This window comes from Oncorhynchus nerka, linkage group LG18 (assembly GCF_034236695.1).
Source record: "Oncorhynchus nerka isolate Pitt River linkage group LG18, Oner_Uvic_2.0, whole genome shotgun sequence".
NCBI lineage: Eukaryota > Metazoa > Chordata > Actinopteri > Salmoniformes > Salmonidae > Oncorhynchus > Oncorhynchus nerka.
The window spans coordinates 20,005,505-20,025,513 of NC_088413.1; the positions used below are offsets into that span (position 1 = coordinate 20,005,505).

Sequence of the window (20,009 nt, forward strand, 5' to 3'; positions counted from 1 at the left end):
GCAGGACTAGAGGCTCTACAGTGAAATAAGCCAATAAACACTAACCAGAACAGCAATGGACAAGACATATTGACATTAAGGAGAGGCATCCTTAGTCGAGTGATCAAAAGGGTCCAGGGAGTGGAGAGGTTGGTTTGGGGGTCACGGCGATTTAGACAGCTAGCCAGGACATCGGTAGCAAGCTAGCATAGGATGGAGGTCTGTTGTTAGCCACCTCTTGCGTTCCGTCAGTAGATTAGTGGAGTTCCGTGTTGTAGAGGGGATTAGTCCAAATCACACAACAACAAAAAAATAAAAACAATAGATATAGTTATAGAGGCCCAAGAAGAAACATAATAATAATAAAAATAAATAAATTGTCCGATTGTCTATTCTGAGAGCAGCTGGTAAGACAGCTAACGGTTAGCAGGCCGCAGATGGGCGTTCAGGTAACGTCGCGACGGAGGAGCCAGCCGGATCTCCTTCGGGTAGATAACGTCGGCAGTCCAGTTGTGAAGGCCCGGTGGGGCTCCGCGTAGGCAGTAAAACGGGTCCGGATAGGTGACTGCAGCCCAGGAGTGATTGACGGAGCTGGCTAGCTCCGGAGTAATTGATGTTTGCTCCGGAATCGACGAAAGCAGATAGACACACGGATAGCAGCCAGCTAGCTGTGAGATCCGGGAGTGAATGTCCAGAGAGCAGTTGAAATCCAGGGACATGGAGAGAAAAATCGGTCCGGTATGTTCCGTTCCGAGCCGCGTTGCGCCGTACAAAACTGGCGATAGATTTTCGAGTTAAAGGATAGCTGATGACCACAAACCGTGGTTAGCTGAATACTAACGAGTTGCCAGTAAAGAAGCTAACTAGCTTCTGATTAGCTTCTGGCTAGCTCCTGGCTAGCTTCTGGCTAGCTTCTTGGAGTTTCTGGCTAGCTTCTGGCTAGCTTCTTGGAGGATTGCAGATTTGAGGTAAATAATACGTATTTATACATATCAATTGGTGAGGCAGGTTGCAGGAGAGTGTATTGAAGATGAGTTGATGGAAAATAAAAATAAAATGTATGTGAAAAAAGTTGTAAATATATATATATACACGACACGACAAGACGAGGACAAAAGACGTCTGAACTGCTATGCCATCTCGGGCAAACATAGCAAAACCACAAGCTATACCACATGGAGACAGTTTGAATACAGAGCATTCTATTGCTATCTATTTGTATACAAAAAACAAACCAGGAACAAATTCCAAATCAATGTACCTGGACTTTAACAAAGCAGTTCAAGAGGGCCATTCTGCATATATGACAACATCATTCAAGTACCATGCACTGCATTTCTACCTAACCGATGCCATTCAGATTCTTAGAGAAAGACAATAGACATGTAAGGAAACCTTTCACAGAACCAACAAGAAGTTTGATCAGAGTGTTCTCAACCACGAGATCCGTTTTGGCACCTTCGCCACAAGCCCTTTAAGATCCGACTTAACCAATTTTGGGAATGTGTCTTGCTTTGAGATCCACACTTGCTTTGGCGCTGAGCTAACTTCTTACTCAGCCTTTCCTGAAGAGAGAGAAGTTTTAATTCTGCCATATGAGATTTTTGAAGTCACCAAAATCCAGACAAAGTCACCAGTGAATAACCTGTTGTGTGAAGTCGTCTACACACTAAAGAGCAAGGGAACAGACACTGATCTGAATTGCAAATAGATTTTGAGTGGAGGAGAATCAAACATTATCAGAGCATCAGATACAGGCTACATAATAATCTATATTATGTTGATAACTACTGTATATTACTGATCATTACCACCACCTCTAACAATGAGAAGTAGCCTGATCTGACACAACAGCTGCCCCAGCTTCACAGTGTAGAGATCCTGGCCTTGTCCCAGGTCAGCTACATTGCCTAATCTCACACCTGTATAGGTCTTTAACATATCAACTAACCACATCATTTAGCAATCTGATGCCCTACAGTGATGTCGATGACCTGGCACACAACGCTTGATTGATGCAATGCAACGTCTGCAATGTATTCCACCTTCACTGCAAGCCCTGTTAAGGCTTGATTTAACCTGCAATGATTGCAAATCCTTAAAATCACCTCATATTCTTGACTGTCATGCCTAATGGCTGTACAAAGAAATGACACGTTAGTACTGTCTTAAAGCTTCCTTCACATTACATGGTATACAAAATCCTACAGTTTTATTACCTTTCACACTATGCAAGTCTTGACAGGATTGCACGTGTCCCATCATGTCTAATCTATAATGAATTATATCAGACAAACTGACTCAATTGAACCTAAGGTCAGTTCGTAACGGGTTGTAAGAATAACAAGAGTGAGGAGAAAATAAAACTTGGAGGGTGTCACACCCTGACCATAGTTTGCTTTGTATGTTTCTATGTTTTGGTTGGTCAGGGTGTGAGCTGAGTGGGCATTCTATGTTACATGTCTAGTTTGTAGTACATTATAGTACAACGGTCTGATTTGTCTAATCTTAGCAATTTCTTCTTAGCTAGCTACATAGTCGTCGTTGTATCAAAGATAATTGCGTAATTATCGTATTTCGTCGTCTCCTATCTGCCCAACACGTTCACCGTCTACCGTAGCACTGTAGTAACTATCACACTCAACTGAACGACTTGATTAGTGTAGTGTTAGCTAGCTACATAGTTGTCTTTGCTGTCTTCGTATCCAAGATAATTGTGTAGTTAGAGTGTGTAGTCTTAGAGTGATTATCTTAATTTACCGAGGTTAGCTAGCCAGCTATTTTGTCGTCCTTAACGTAGGAGACACTCCTAGCTAGCCAATAGCCAGCCAACGTCTACTGAATAGAACTTTCGCATTCCGGTCGCATTCCGCTTCGCTCCACAGGTAGTATCATATTTTCATTTCATTTCATTACAGTCCCAACGGTGTGATTTGTTTGATCGTAGCTAGCTACATAGCTAGCTACATAGCCGTCTTTGTTTCAAAGATAATTGTGTAGTCTAGAGCGATTTTCTAGGTTAGCTAGCCAGCTATTGTCGTTCTCCTAACGCAACGTAACGTAACCAACACTGCTAGCTAGCCAGCTTGCCCCCGAAAAGCAGCATTGTAGAAACTTCACACTCAACGGAACGACTTGATTAGGGTAGTGTCAACAACGCAGCTACCCTACCTCAGCAGTACTGTATCATTTTAATCATTTTAGTCAATTAGATTCTTGCTACGTAAGCTTAACTTTCTGAACATTCGAGACGTGTAGTTCACTTGTCATTCCAATCTCCTCTGCATTAGCGTAGCCTCTTCTCTAGCCTGTCAACTATGTGTCTGTCTATCCCTGTTCTCTCCTCTCTGCACAGACCATACAAACGCTCCACACCGCATGGCCGCGGCCACCCTAATCTGGTGGTCCCAGCGCGCACGACCCACGTGGAGTTCCAGGTCTCCGGTAGCCTCTGGAACTGCCGATCTGCGGCCAACAAGGCAGAGTTCATCTCAGCCTATGCCCCCTCCAGTCCCTCGACTTCTTGGCTCTGACGGAAACATGGATCACCACAGACAACACCGCTACTCCTACTGCTCTCTCTTCGTCCGCCCACGTGCTCTCGCACACCCCGAGAGCTTCTGGTCAGCGGGGTGGTGGCACCGGGATCCTCATCTCTCCCAAGTGGTCATTCTCTCTTTCTCCCCTTACCCATCTGTCTATCGCCTCCTTTGAATTCCATGCTGTCACAGTTACCAGCCCTTTCAAGCTTAACATCCTTATCATTTATCGCCCTCCAGGTTCCCTCGGAGAGTTCATCAATGAGCTTGATGCCTTGATAAGCTCCTTTCCTGAGGACGGCTCACCTCTCACAGTTCTGGGCGACTTTAACCTCCCCACGTCTACCTTTGACTCATTCCTCTCTGCCTCCTTCTTTCCACTCCTCTCCTCTTTTGACCTCACCCTCTCACCTTCCCCCTACTCACAAGGCAGGCAATACGCTCGACCTCATCTTTACTAGATGCTGTTCCTCCACTAACCTCATTGCAACTCCCCTCCAAGTCTCCGACCACTACCTTGTATCCTTTTCCCTCTCGCTCTCATCCAACACTTCCCACACTGCCCCTACTCGGATGGTATCGCGCCGTCCCAACCTTCGCTCTCTCTCCCCCGCTTCTCTCTCCTCTTCCATCCTATCATCTCTTCCCTCTGCTCAAACCTTCTCCAACCTATCTCCTGATTCTGCCTCCTCAACCCTCCTCTCCTCCCTTTCTGCATCCTTTGACTCTCTATGTCCCCTATCCTCCAGGCCGGCTCGGTCCTCCCCTCCCGCTCCGTGGCTCGACGACTCATTGCGAGCTCACAGAACAGGGCTCCGGGCAGCCGAGCGGAAATGGAGGAAAACTCGCCTCCCTGCGGACCTGGCATCCTTTCACTCCCTCCTCTCTACATTTTCCTCCTCTGTCTCTGCTGCTAAAGCCACTTTCTACCACTCTAAATTCCAAGCATCTGCCTCTAACCCTAGGAAGCTCTTTGCCACCTTCTCCTCCCTCTTGAATCCTCCTCCCCCCCCCGCCCTCCTCCCTCTCTGCAGATGACTTCGTCAACCATTTTGAAAAGAAAGTCGACGACATCCGATCCTCGTTTGCTAAGTCAAACGACACCGCTGGTTCTGCTCACACTGCCCTACCCTGTGCTCTGACCTCTTTCTCCCCTCTCTCTCCAGATGACATCTCGCCTCTTGTGACGGCCGGCCGCCCAACAACCTGCCCGCTTGACCCTATCCCCTCCTCTCTTCTCCAGACCATCTCCGGTGACCTTCTCCCTTACCTCACCTCGCTCATCAACTCATCCCTGACCGCTGGCTACGTCCCTCCCGTCTTCAAGAGAGCGAGAGCTGCACCCCTTCTGAAAAAACCTACACTCGATCCCTCCGATGTCAACAACTACAGACCAGTATCCCTTCTTTCTTTTCTCTCCAAAACTCTTGAACGTGCCGTCCTTGGCCAGCTCTCCCGCTATCTCTCTCAGAATGACCTTCTTGATCCAAATCAGTCAGGTTTCAAGACTAGTCATTCAACTGAGACTGCTCTTCTCTGTATCACGGAGGCGCTCCGCACTGCTAAAGCTAACTCTCTCTCCTCTGCTCTCATCCTTCTAGACCTATCGGCTGCCTTCGATACTGTGAACCATCAGATCCTCCTCTCCACCCTCTCCGAGTTAGGCATCTCCGGCGCGGCCCACGGTTGGATTGCGTCCTACCTGACAGGTCGCTCCTACCAGGTGGCGTGGCGAGAATCCGTCTCCTCACCACGTGCTCTCACCACTGGTGTCCCCCAGGGCTCTGTTCTAGGCCCTCTCCTATTCTCGCTATACACCAAGTCACTTGGCTCTGTCATAACCTCACATGGTCTCTCCTATCATTGCTATGCAGACGACACACAATTAATCTTCTCCTTTCCCCCTTCTGACGACCAGGTGGCGAATCGCATCTCTGCATGTCTGGCAGACATATCACTGTGGATGACGGATCATCACCTCAAGCTGAACCTCGGCAAGATGGAGCTGCTCTTCCTCCCGGGGAAGGACTGCCCGTTCCATGATCTCGCCATCACGGTTGACAACTCCATTGTGTCCTCGTCCCAGAGCGCTAAGAACCTTGGCGTGATCCTGGACAACACCCTGTCGTTCTCAAATAACATCAAGGCGGTGGCCCGTTCCTGTAGGTTCATGCTCTACAACATCCGCAGAGTACGACCCTGCCTCACACAGGAAGCGGCGCAGGTCCTAATCCAGGCACTTGTCATCTCCCGTCTGGATTACTGCAACTCGCTGTTGGCTGGGCTCCCTGCCTGTGCCATTAAACCCCTACAACTCATCCAGAACGCCGCAGCCCGTCTGGTGTTCAACCTTCCCAAGTTCTCTCACGTCACCCCGCTCCTCCGCTCTCTCCACTGGCTTCCAGTTGAAGCTCGCATCCGCTACAAGACCATGGTGCTTGCCTACGGAGCTGTGAGGGGAACGGCACCTCAGTACCTCCAGGCTCTGATCAGGCCCTACACCCAAACAAGGGCACTGCGTTCATCCACCTCTGGCCTGCTCGCCTCCCTACCACTGAGGAAGTACAGTTCCCGCTCAGCCCAGTCAAAACTGTTCGCTGCTCTGGCCCCCCAATGGTGGAACAAACTCCCTCACGACGCCAGGACAGCGGAGTCAATCACCACCTTCCGGAGACACCTGAAACCCCACCTCTTTAAGGAATACCTAGGATAGGATAAAGTAATCCTTCTCACCCCCCTTAAAAGACCTAGATGCACTATTGTAAAGTGGCTGTTCCACTGGATGTCTTAAGGTGAAAGCACCAATTTGTAAGTCGCTCTGGATAAGAGCGTCTGCTAAATGACTTAAATGTAATGTAAATGTAATGTTTGTCTAGTTCTATGTTTGGCCTGATATGGTCCTCAATCAGAGGCAGGTGTTCGTCATTGTCTCTGATTGGGAACCATATTTAGGTAGCCTGTTTGGTGTTGGGTTTTGTGGGTGATTGTCCTTGTTACTGTCTCTGTGTTGCTTTGCACCAGAATTAGGCTGTTTTGGTTTTCGTGGTATGTTTATTGTTTTTGTATTTGATTCGTGTTTACTTTGTTTCATTAAACATGGATCGCAATAGCCACGCCGCATTTTGGTCTGACTCTCCTTCACATAGAGAAAACCTTTTAAACAGGGCTCTCTGAGGCTGAGTGAGAGGGTTGGGTGAGAGAGCACTGAGAAGGGTTAGTCGTTTCCTGTGTTTTTGAGGTCAATGGCCGTACGCCTCTCAAAGTATGAGTGCTGATCTAGGATCAGTTTGACCTTTTAGATCATAATGAATAAAGTAATAGGGACAAGGGATCCTAGATCAGCCCCTGAGCTCCGTTCTGCTCAATCAACCAATCACAACCAGCAGAGAGAGTGGGAGGAGGACACAAAACATAGATGAATGATACAGTTACAGTAACAATCCTAAACACCATGCAGCCTTTTCATGGGAGGGAAATTCTGTCGGTTTCATTAAGCACATTGTTCATCTGACAAAACTGGTTTGAGAGACTCAGTCAAGCATAACCGACACACGTTGATAACACTAGTCTGGTATGTGATTCTACCATGAGACTAAACACACTGGCCATGTCCGACTCCCCATACTAACTAGTAGGCTGATGGATATGAGAAAATACAATGTTTTATACTATGTGAAATGTCTACTATTGAGTCATTCATTTCAGCCTTTTAATGTTTATTTTTATTTTTTATTTATCCTTTATTTAACCAGGTAGGCTAGTAGAGAACAAGTTCTCATTTACAACTGTGACCTGGCCAAGATAAAGCAAAGCAGTACAACACAAACAACAACACAGAGTTACACATGGAATAAACAAACATACAGTCAATAATACAATAGAAAAAGTCTATATACAGTGTTTGCAAATGAGGTAGGATGAGGGAAGGCAATAAATAGAATATAGTGGCGAAATAATTACAATATAGCAATTAAGATTCTTAATCTAGTGTAATTCACTACATGCTATTGAGGAAGAAAATTGTCACTTCAGACCCAGATTATAATTAGCTGATAATAAGATAAGTGGATAGACTGTAGAAGACACATTCTCATTAGCATGCTGTACTAGGCTCACCCATACTATTTGTTGCTTATTGCACACATTTTATCTAGACTACATTGTAAATAGCGTAGTAATAACCAGACAGATAACCATGTAGCGTAATATTAATGTAAGAGATCCAGCCGGCTCACCAGGCTCCATTCTAAATAGCATATAGTATGGTATTCATTAAAGAGAAAACCGTTAAACAGGGCTCTCTGTATTCATCAGAACACAGTAGTTATAGTCAGTAGTAGTCAAGACAGATGTCAGACACGGTCTAGGTGGTTGACCAGGAACATCAAATAGTACAATAATCAAGGGCATATTTTAGTCATTGACGTTTTATTAATTGATCTGATAAAGGTGTTTTCATATTCATATGACTGTCTCACACCTGCAAATGGGCCACACACTTATTTAGAAGTTGGATTCTGGGGGAACAAAGGTTTTAAATAGATGGTTGACAGATCCTTCAGTTTAGGTAGGCTGCAGTGACATGGAGCATTGTTCACAGTTACCAGAAGAGGGAAGCATTTCACTTAACCAGCTAAAGGCATGATTGACAGAGAAAGCTCAGACTAGGGTTATTCAAATCCAGTCTCACACAGTAGGGGTCAGTTCTGTGATTGCCTAAATTCAACACAACTGGTCTTCCAGGTCAGTTAAATTCAAAACATGATTTGCCTGGGCCCCTCCAGGACCACGGTTGCCTAAAAGGTGCAGAACTTCCCAACCCTCTTCTCTAGGTTCACCAGACAGGCACACCTGCATCAATTAGTAAAGGGTTTGATGGTTAGTAGAATGAATCAGGTGTGTCAGATTAGGACCACTGAAAACCAAACACACACTAATTTACCCAGAGGCCTTTAGTTACTTGACACAGCTCATTCTGCACAACAGCCAGAAGAGGGCACTATTTAACTCCACAAGCTAAAGGAATGATTGGCAGACTAAGCTCTAACTAGACAAACCTCTTTCTGCAGCACTCCAGGACCAGGGTTTTCTACTACACTGTAGGTGCAGTACTTTCCAACCCTCTCCACTGGGTTCACCAGACAGGCACACCTGCATTAATTTGATGCACTACAGAGTTTGATGGTTAGTAGACTGAATCAGGTGTGCCAGTTAAGTGCTAAAACCAAAATGTGAAATGTCTGATGGTCCCTGAGGAGAGGGTTGGGAAACCCTGGACTGGGGCCCTCAATCTTCACTTTAGTGCTGCTTTCCATTATTCTGGGTGATTGATTAAAGTGGTATATTGGCTATTAGTATTCTAGACCTGAATCAGTCCCTGATTAGAGGAGAAGGATGATGATGAGGTTTAAGGGTCTTTCTGTACTGTTACTATGGGAAACCTTTTCTCAGTATCAGCAGTGGTGTTGCTGGTGCTGGTCATGTCCACAAATAGATCAGTATGAAAGAACTGTGAACAAACCATTCTCAGAAGCCATGTGGTGTTTCCTGCCTGTGTGGGTGTGTGTGTACTGTGCTATGGTGTTTGAGGGGTACTTGTGCCTCTACTTAGCAAGAGAGTTTACAAACTGCAGAGTATTAAGAAAGGAAAAAGTGACCTGAAATGCCAGATGGTTAATAAAACATACCAAAGAGAATAAAATCAAACCAGCAACACAGCTTATCTGCATGCTGTCAAAATATGACATTTTGTGTTGTATTGTAGATTATATTGTAACCCTTGGTTTCCCCATCCATTGTTGCTCCCTCCCACAAATGCAGAAAATATTCAGTAATAAAACATTAGCAGAACTTTCCCAACTTTCTGATTGTCAGATCTGTCCTGTTCTAATTGTTACATACATTGTTTGTTAGATTGTTAACATTTCTTCTGCCAGTGAATTGGCGTGTGTGCACTGCAGCTTTTGTTAAAACCAATAAATAAAAGCATTCAGCAATATGACATTGCCTGTCCTATTTATCCACTTCCTGTACATCTGTTATAAAGATATCAATTTCAGCTCACTTGAAGAAAATGGGTTTGTTCTCAGTTTTATAGTTAGAAAAGGCTACAAAGATATTTATATTTAAACAAAAATTAAAAGTTTGACAAAGATGAAGAAATAATCATATAAATAAATGACACTTATTAATGGCTTTGAAATAAACTTGATGGAGAGCAGTAGCAGGGTCAGTAGTTTCATATGTCTGTGAGGTCAGAGCCCTGTACTGCTCAATCTATCAACCACAATAAGTAGAGTTCCTGCGGCACTCCAGGACCAGGGTTCCATACTACACTGTAGGTGCAGTACTTTCAAACCCTCTCCTTAGGGACCACCAGACAGGCACATCTTCCTCAATTAGTCAAGGGGTTGATGGTTAGTAGACTGAATCAGGTGTGTCAGATTAGGACTAAAACTAAAATGTGAAATGTATGGTGGTCCCTGATGAGAGGGTTGGGAAACCCTGGACTGGAGACATCAATCTTCACTTTAGTGCTGTTTTCCATTATTCTGGGTGATTAATGTATTAGTGGTATATTGGCTAATATTATTCCAGACCTGACTCAGTCCCTGATTAGAGGAGAAGGATGATGATGAGGTTTAAGGGTCTTTCTGTACTGTTCCTTTATTTATTATCAGCAGTGGTGTTGGTCATGTTCACACGTAGATCACTATGAAAGAAGTGTGAACAAACAATTCTCAGAAGCCATGTGGTGTTGCCTCCCTGTGTGCGTGCGTTAGAATGTGACCTCACTTTAATAATGTTTACATATCTTGCATTACTCATCTCATATGTATATACTGTATCTTAGTCCATGCTGCTCTGACATAGCTCATCCAAAAATGTATATATTCTTAAGTCCATTCCTTTACTTTAGATTTGTGTGTATTGTTGTGAAATTGTTAGATATTACTTGTTAGATACTACTGCACTGTTGGAGCTAGAAACACAAGCATTTCGCTACACCCACAATCACATCTGCAAAACACGTATGTGACCAATACGATTTGATTTTCTATTGATCTGTGCAAACTCACATCGCTCTACACAGTTATGGCTGTTGGATTATGTGCTGTCTATACAGTGGCTGGACTCAGCATAAACTTGACACATTCATCAATTATGTTCACAATCACTAAGGTCTCATCCAAACAGTCTCAACCTGCTACCTTCCTTTCCCTGTCTCCTTTCCTTTTGTTACCACCACAGATCTGAAAGACCTCACCATATGAATGCAATGTGATGGAACTCTGTCAACCTACCAGGTCTCTCACATCTCAGTCATAACAAAGGAATGGAAACATCCATAACCAGCAGAATTTGAATTTTGGGATACTGTCTAAATCATACCATGGTCACTGGCAGGAGAGACCACTGAAAACCAAACACACACTGATGTACCCAGATGCCTTTAGTGCAGTGTTTCCCAAACTCAGTCCTCTGGACCCAAAGGAGTGCACTTTAAGTTGTTTGGCTGAACTCTACACAGCTGTTTCAAATTATCAAAGCTTAATGATTAGTTGAACCAGCTGTGTAGAGGACAAAACCACCCTTTGGGGCCCGTGGGCTGAGTTTGGGAAACCCTGCTTTAGGTAAAAGACATGGTTAATTCTGCACAGCAGCCAGAAGAGGGCAGTAATTTAACTCCACCAGCCAAAGGAAGGATTGGCAGACAAAACTCTGGAAAAACGTATTTCTGGATTGCTGCAGGTACTGCAGGATTTTGTCACAACTACAGACCATACTGAGCTACTTAGCTAACTGATCAGTTCAGTGATTGCCTAAATTCAACACACCTGGTCTTCCAGGTCGGTTAAATGAAAAAATGGGAAGTGCCTGCAGCACTCCAGGACCAGGGTTCCATACTACACTGTACAGTAGTTGCAGTACTTCCCAACCCTGTCCACTGGGTTCACCAGACAGGCACACCTGCATCAATTAGTCAAGGGGTTGATGGTTAGTAGACTGAATCAGGTGTGCCAGTTAAGTGCTAGAACCAAAATGTGAAATGTCTGATGGTCCCTGAGGAGAGGGTTGGGAAACCCTGGACTGGGGGCCTCAATCTTCACTTTAGTGCTGCTTTCCATTATTCTGGGTGATTGATTTATTAGTGGTATATTGGCAATTAGTATTCTAGACCTGAATCAGTCCCTGATTAGAGGAGAAGGATGATGATGAGGTTGAAGGGTCTTTCTGTACTGTTACTATGGGAACCTTTTCTCAGTATCAGCAGTGTTGTTGCTGGTGTTGGTCATGTTCACACATAGATCAGCATGGAAGAAGTGTGAACAAACCATTCTCATAAGTCATTTGGTGTGTGTGCGTGCGTGTGTGTGCGTGTGTGCGTTTACTGTGCTATGGTGTTTGAGGGGTACTTGTGCCTGTTCTCAGCATGAGAGGCGGTATTGTGAAAGTAACCACAAGAGCACTGGTATTAAAAGGCCCCCTGAAAGTTTAACATTTGAATACTGATTCTGTATCTTAAAAGACAATTAATCTCCATTACAAGTTGCCATTGGACCAATACATTTTGACACCATGGCAAGATACAAGAACCTAACCTTTACTCTGATGTATTTAGTCCAGTCTTGAATTTTGGGTGTGGACTCCAAGATGGTAAGATGCTACACTATTTTGAGAGAGAGTGAAATAGCAAAATAACAGGCACAATTTTAGTGTGGACAAAGTTAAGTGTCAAGGGACTTGTCTGAAAGTAACAGATACCGGTTTAAAAAATGAATCGAAGTATGAAGGTAGTTTTGTGCCTACCCCAAAAAGGCGTTATATATGTGTAAATAAATATATACACATTTCCTGAGTTTTCTTATATCTCCTAGCTTTAGGACCGACACTTCAAAAGCTTGTTTTTCCGGATTCATTTTTTGACTGTGCTTTCTGCCATTGATGAATGTGTTATCCAATGTGTTTCTTTAGGATTAGAAGGAAAGGCCAACATTCCTTCATCATATTACTATTTATTATATTTTTTGAGACCTAAAGGGGTCTTAAATTCAAAATCAAATAGCTAAATGATCCATAGTATGACCATCTTAAAACAATTCTATGTCAACTCAGCACCTCCCACCCACCCCAACGTCTTAAACTCTAAATAAATAACTAACAGACTTACAGCTGTCTCTCATAATAATATTATCTGCATTTTCTTGTTTCACACCTGTTTCTCTATTTCTCTCTCCATTCACTGAAGGTCAGTCTCCCTCTGCATGATCCAAATCCAACTTCACCTTAGACATGGCTCCAGACTCCTACAAGGGCTGTGAGGAGAAGATGCTCGGGAAAGTGCATGACTATTACCTGCCAAAAGAGAGAGGAGAGAACGAAGATTTCAACCAGGCTTGGACCGCTGCTGAGGACCATTACGAAGAAAAAGGAAAACTGTCTAAACACTATTCCTTGGCAATCCAGGTGTATGTGAATGCAACAGCCAACGTTTACAAGTCATTCAACAACGCCACTCGTACCCAAAAGAAGAGCTACACCACAACATTCCAGTACCACTCCCTGCACTTCCTTCTGACCAATGCCTTACGAATCCTGAACAACAATTTTTGGAAACGCTTTATTAAAAAGCATTTCCATACCTACCGAGGAACCAATGTGACTTTCTTCTCTGACCGAAAAACTACAATGCGATTTGGACAGTTCACCTCGAGCTCTTTAGACCAGAAAATTGCTAAAGGCTTTGGAACTAAATCCTGTTTTGATATCGCTACCTACTTTGGTGCCCCACTGGGGAAGTACTCTCAGCTGCCACATGAGAAAGAAGTGCTGATTCCCCCCTCGAGGTGTTCAAAATCACCAAGGTGATGAGGAGAACAGACAAGAAAGACCTCTGGTGTGACGTCGTCTACAAACTGCAGAGTACTAAGAAAGGAAAGAGTGACCTGAAATGCCAGATGGTTAATAAAACACTCCAAGGAGAATAAAATCAAACCAGCAACATGGTTCTTCTGCTTTCAGTCAAATATGACTTGCAGATTTTATTTCAACCCCCAGCATCCCCATCCATCATCGCTCCCGCCTAAAAATTGAGGAAATATTCAGTAATAAAAGCAGTACTTTCCCAACTTTCAGATTGTCAGACCAGTCCTGTAATAAACACATTGTTTGTTAGATTGTTAAAATGTCCTCTGCCAGTGAATTGGTATTTGTTGTCATGTGCATTGCAGCTTTTGTTAAAACCAATAAAGAAAAGCATTCAGCAATATGACATCTCCTGTCCTATTTATCCACCACCTGTAAGGGTCTGGGTGTAGCTGGTGCAGAGGAGTCAGGAGCAGGACAGAGATGAGTAATAAAAGTAACTTTACTCATCATTACCAAATACATGTAGATATACCAAGCCCACACAAAGGAACCGAAATACACAAAACAAATACGCACACAAACCATGGGGAAAACAGAGGGTTAAACAGTGAACACGTAATTGGGGAATTGAAACCAGGTGTGTAAAACAAAGACAAAACAAATGGAAAATGAAAAGTGGATCGGCGACGTCGACAGCCGAACGCCGCCCGAACAAGGAGATGGACCGACTTCGGCGGAAGTCGTGACACTGCCTGTACATCTGCTATAAAGATATCAATGTCAGCTCACTTGAAGTAAATGTGTTTGTTCTCAGATATAATTAGAAGTGGCTACAAAGATATTTAGATTCAAAGAAAGATTAGGGAGGGAGGGAGGGAGGGAGATCAGTAGCAGGGTTAGATGTTTTCTGTAGGTCAGAGCTCAATCTATCAACCATAAGGAGGAGAGAGCTGTCTCGTTCCAGGCCAACTATATTGCAGTTGAGTTCAACGCATCAACAAATGAGCATCAGATTGCTATACCATATGATTTGGTTAACTGATATGTTAAACACCTATCCAGGAGTTGTGAGTTCTGTCAGGTGTTTGCAATGTAGTCAGCTTGGAACCTTGTCAATGTTGTGAGAGGGGTGGGAGGAGAGAGGGGCCGGGGTTCAGTAATCGAGAATCTTTTCATTTCACTAACAGAGACAACAGATGCCACAGGGAGGCAGTGAACAATCATACAACCTACTGTCTATCCACTTTGACAACTGTTGCTTTGACAATGGGGGGAGGGGGGTACTAAGCTAACATACTGCAGTTATTTGTAGCTATTTGATTTGGAACTGTACTACTATAGTCCACAGAAACACATTGAATAACACATTCATAAATGGCAAAACATTTAAATAAAAATGACATCTAATGGAAAAAGGTTTGGAAGTGTCTGTCCAAGATATTGTCACGCCCTGACCTTTATCTCTGTTTTTCTATATATTTTGGTTAGGTCAGGGTGTGACTAGGGTGGGTACTCTAGTTTTTGTATGTCTAGGGTTGTTGTAGGTCTAGGGGTTTTTGTATGTCTATGTTGGCCTGATATGGTTCCCAATCAGAGACAGCTGTTTAACATTGTCTCTGATTGGGATCATATTTAGGTAGCATTTTCCTTATTTGCGTTGTGGGATCTTGTCTATGTATAGTTGCCTTAGTGCACATCAGTAGCTTCACGTTTCATTTGGTTGTTGTTTTGTTCAGTGAGTTTCGATTTATTAAAATTGTGTGGAACTTTACTCACGCTGCGCCTTGGTCTGATCCTTACAGACCAAGGCGTCAGATATAAGAAAGTACAGAAAAATATATATATAATTATATATATATATATAACTGACTTGCCGTCATAAAAATGAAATCACCCCCTTCCACAACGTAAAAAAAATATGTACACGTGACCCTCCCCTTCTACTGTCAAAAAATGCACAGACCCTCCCAATATTAAAATTAATAAAACAAGTTGAAGCAATATGTTTTTCAACATATTTCTAGTTATTCCAATTTGTGGTGGTAATACATTTGTTTAGTTAATTTTAATATTGGGAGGGTCTGCACATTTTTTGACAGACAAGGGGAGAGTCGTGTAAATATTATTTTACGGAGCATAAGATACAGGCTACTTAATACTCTTTTGTTAATATTTTCTGTATATCACTGATCATTCCACAACCCCAACTAATGTACCATAAATACATCTGAACTGTCCTTCTTTCCGTTGTAATGATCCAGTTATAACCAGTTTGACCCATAATAGTTAGTGTTGTCCTCTTTGATCATTTATATATTTTCATTTTTTCATTAATCTTTACTTAACTAGACAAGTCAGTTAAAAACATTCTTATTTACAGTGATGACCTACCAAAAGGCAAAATGCCTCATGCGGGAATGGGAGCTGGGGAAAACAAAAATATATATAAATATAGGAAAAAACACAAATCACGACAAGAAAGACAACACTACATAAAGAGAGACATAACACAACAACATAGCTAGGCAGCAACACATGACAACACAGCATGGTAGCAACACAACATGGTAGCAGCACAAAATATGGTACAAACATTATTGGGCACAGACAACAGCACAAAGGGCAGAAGGTAGAGACAATACATCACACAAAGCAGCCTCAACAATCAGTAAGAGTGTCCATGATTGAGTCTTTGAAGAGATTGAGATAAAACTGTCCAGTTTGAGTGTTTGTTGCAGCTTGTTCCAATCGCTAGCTGCAGCGAACTGAAAATACGAGTGACCCAGGGATGTGTGTGCTTTGGGGACCTTTAACAGAAATTGACTGGCAGAACGGGTGTTGTATGTGGAGGATGGTGGCTGCAGTAGATATCTCAGATAGGGGGGAGTGAGGCCTAAGAGGGTTTTATAAATAAGCATCAACCAGTGGGTCTTGCGATGCGTATACAGAGATGACCAGCTTACAGAGGAGTATAGAGTACCTTGACGTGTCCTAAGGAACATTGGTGGCAAATCTGATAGCCGAATGGTAAAGAACATCTAGCCGCTCGAGAGCACCCTTACCTGCCGATCTATAAATTATGTCTCCGTAATCTAGCATGGGATGGATGGTCATCTGAATCATGGTTAGTTTGTCATGATGATTTCAAAAGTTAAAGTAAGTTGATATAAGTTAATAAATTCATATTCAGCGTTATACTACTACCTTCCACCGATGTCCAATGAGAAGGTATCAGGAACCAAAGTAACTTTACCTCTTTCCGTTCTAATGATCCTGTTAAAAACATTTAACCAGCATTGCTTGCTCAGATTAAGATCAAAACTGTACTTCTGGAAATTGTAAAGTAGTTTGTTGAGATTGAATCTAATGGTAATGTGTGATTTGTTGACATTTGTAGGTATGTGCACTGTGTTATTATAAATCCACCATTATGTTACCGATTCCCTCCACCCCATTACATTTGTGTTCCTATCCACCATTATGTTACCGATTCCCTCCACCCCATTACATTTGTGTTCCTATTCACCATTATGTAACTGATTCCCTCCACCCCATCAATATTGTGTTTATATTCACCATTATGTAACTGATTCCCTCCACCCCATCAATATTGTGTTTATATTCACCATTATGTAACTGATTCCCTCCACCCCATTACATTTGTGTTCCTATCCACCATTATGTTACCGATTCCCTCCACCCCATTACATTTGTGTTCCTATCCACCATTATGTAACTGATTCCCTCCACCCCATTACATTTGTGTTCCTATCCACCATTATGTAACTGATTCCCTCCACCGCATCAATATTGTGTTTATGTTCACCATTATGTTACTGATTGGTAGGTGGTTTCAATTTTGCGCAAATTCTGCCATCAATCCACGGTTTTTGGTTAGAGATGGTTTTAATAGTTATAGAGGGTACATCTCCTATACACTTCCTTATAAACTCACTCACTGAGTCAGCATGTACCTTAATGTTATTGTCTGAGGCTACCCGGAACATATACCAATCCATGTGATCGAAGCAATCTTGAAGTGTGGAATCAGATTGGTCAGACCAGCGTTAGATAGACCTAAGCATGGGGACTTCCTGTTTTAGTTTCTGCCTATAGGAGGAGAGCGAAAAGATGGGGTCATGGCCAGATTTACCAAAAGGAGGGCGGAGGAGGACCTTGTATGCATTGAGTAAGTTAGAGTAGCGGTGGTCGAGTGTTACTCGCTCGTGTACTGCAATCGATATCCTGATAGAATTTAGGTAGCCTTGTTCTCTGATTTTCTTTGTTAAACTCCCCAGCTACAATAAATGCAGCCTCAGTATATATTTAGCATATTTAGCAAGTCTAGTGAAGTTCCTTGATGCCCTTTTTGGTATCTGCTTTCGTGGGGGATATACACGGCTGTGACGATAACCCAAGCAAGTTCTCTTGGGAGGTAATACATTTGATTGTGTGAAATTCTAAGTCAGGTGAAAAAAAGGACTTGAGATCTTGTATGTTGTTACAATTACACCATGAGTCGTTAGTCATGAAACATACACCCCCGACCTTCTTCTTACTAGAGATATGTTTGTTCCTGTAGGCGCGATGCCCTGAAAATCCCGTTGGCTATACGGACTCCAAAAGCATGTCCACAGCTAGCCATGTCTCCGTGAAACAGAGTATGTTACAATCCCGGATATCTCTTTGGAAAGCAACTCTTGCCCTATTTTCGTCGACTTTGTTAAGTAGGGACTAGACATTACCGAGTAATATACTCGGAAGCAGTGGGTGGTGCAGACATCCGAAGCCTCACTAGAAGACCTCTCCGGCACCCTCACCTCCGACGGCGTTGTTTTGGGTCGGCCTCTGGAATCAGTTCTGGAATCATATGGTCAGGTGCAGACAAAGGATCTGCTTTGGGAACGTCGTATTCCTGGTTGGAGTGCTGGTAAGTTGACGTCTCTCTGATATGCAATAGTTCTTCCCGATTAAGATCTAAGGATGTCTCACCATGGTCGTTTTGTCCAGAGTATATCTCAACACAGTCCTCCTGTCCAGGGAATGGGACTTGCTATTTGTGATGATGGACAGGACACAATCATACCAGGAATATTTAGATCATAGTGGGGAAATGGCCGCAGCCCTCTTCTCTTTAATGAACCTGATTGGTTGAGGAGTCTTTGAGTGACAGCTGGTTGAACCACTGAAAATATCCACTTCGCTTCCCTCTTTTGGGGCCCATGTAGGGGAACAACATCAAATATGAGCATTTGATATTGTACGTATATGTAACTTCACATCAAAGACTGACTGTCAAAGATTATTAAGTAACATCCTTTGATACCTTGACATCTCTACAGTCAACTCCTATACAATGTATGCAATGAGTGAATGGTACTGTTGAGAATGTTTCCACTGGGTCTAAATTGGAGCATGTAATTATCTGTAGTAAGTAAGAAGAATATATTTGAATTGGATTGATGAAGTGCATGCGATGCAGAGTGTGAACAAAGTCAAATGTACTAACTTCATGTTGACTCTGATGTGTCAAACATATCTTCTGGAACACAAGAATCTACAAACAGGAAATGAGTCAGCCTTTTATTATTAGTATGATACTACAAACATGTTTGCATGCATATATGAGTGGGTGAGGGTTTGAGAGAGAGAATGGAGGAGGAATTTGTGTGCACTGTTTTCTACTGTATGTGTTGCAGTATGTTGTCATGGTGATGTTACAACGCTTTCTCACAAATCCAGTTGAGTTTGCTGTCACATGACAAGTCATTCCATGCCTTTAGAGGAAGCTGGTCATTACGTATCTCAGCACAGTCCTCGTTCTGAGTAGGACCTGCATTATCAGGCTGTTTATCATACCAGTACCTACAGGGTTTAAACAGTCAGATATCATGGTTAATACCAGTACCTACAGGGTTATAAACAGTCAGATATCATGGTTAATACCAGTACCTACAGGGTTAAAAACAGTCCAATATCATGGTTAATACCAGTACCTACAGGGTTAAAAACAGTCAGATATCATGGTTAATACCAGTACCTACAGGGTTAAAAACAGTCCAATATCATGGTTAATACCAGTACCTACAGGGTTAATAACAGTCAGATATCATGGTTAATACCAGTACCTACAGGGTTAATAACAGTCAGATATCATGGTTAATACCAGTACCTACAGGGTTAAAAACAGTCCAATATCATGGTTAATACCAGTACCTACAGGGTTAAAAACAGTCAGATATCATGGTTAATACCAGTACCTACAGGGTTAAAAACAGCCAGATATCATGGTTAATACCAGTACCTACAGGGTTAAAAACAGTCAGATATCATGGTTAATACCAGTACCTACAGGGTTAAAAACAGTAACTTAGAATATCGCAAATCTTTTTTGTGTGTGTGTGTGAATTTTACCCCTTTTTCGTGGTATCCAATTGTTTTTAGTAGCTACTATCTTGTCTCATCGCTACAACTCCCGTACGGGCTCGGGAGAGACAAAGGTTGAAAGTCATGCGTCCTCCGATACACAACCCAACCAAACCTCACTGCTTCTTAACACCACGCACATCCAACCCGGAAGCCAGCCACACCAATGTGTCGGAGGAAACACCGTGCACCTGG

The 20,009-nt window shown here is 43.0% G+C and overlaps 2 pseudogenes; both read left to right on the forward strand.

The window, feature by feature from the left end:
* The first annotated feature begins 1,111 nt into the window (after positions 1–1,111).
* LOC135561598 (ecto-ADP-ribosyltransferase 5-like) lies at positions 1,112–2,435 on the forward strand (annotated as a pseudogene).
* Positions 2,436–11,962: 9,527 nt separating this feature from the next.
* LOC115117749 (erythroblast NAD(P)(+)--arginine ADP-ribosyltransferase-like) lies at positions 11,963–13,788 on the forward strand (annotated as a pseudogene).
* Positions 13,789–20,009: the final 6,221 nt, after the last annotated feature.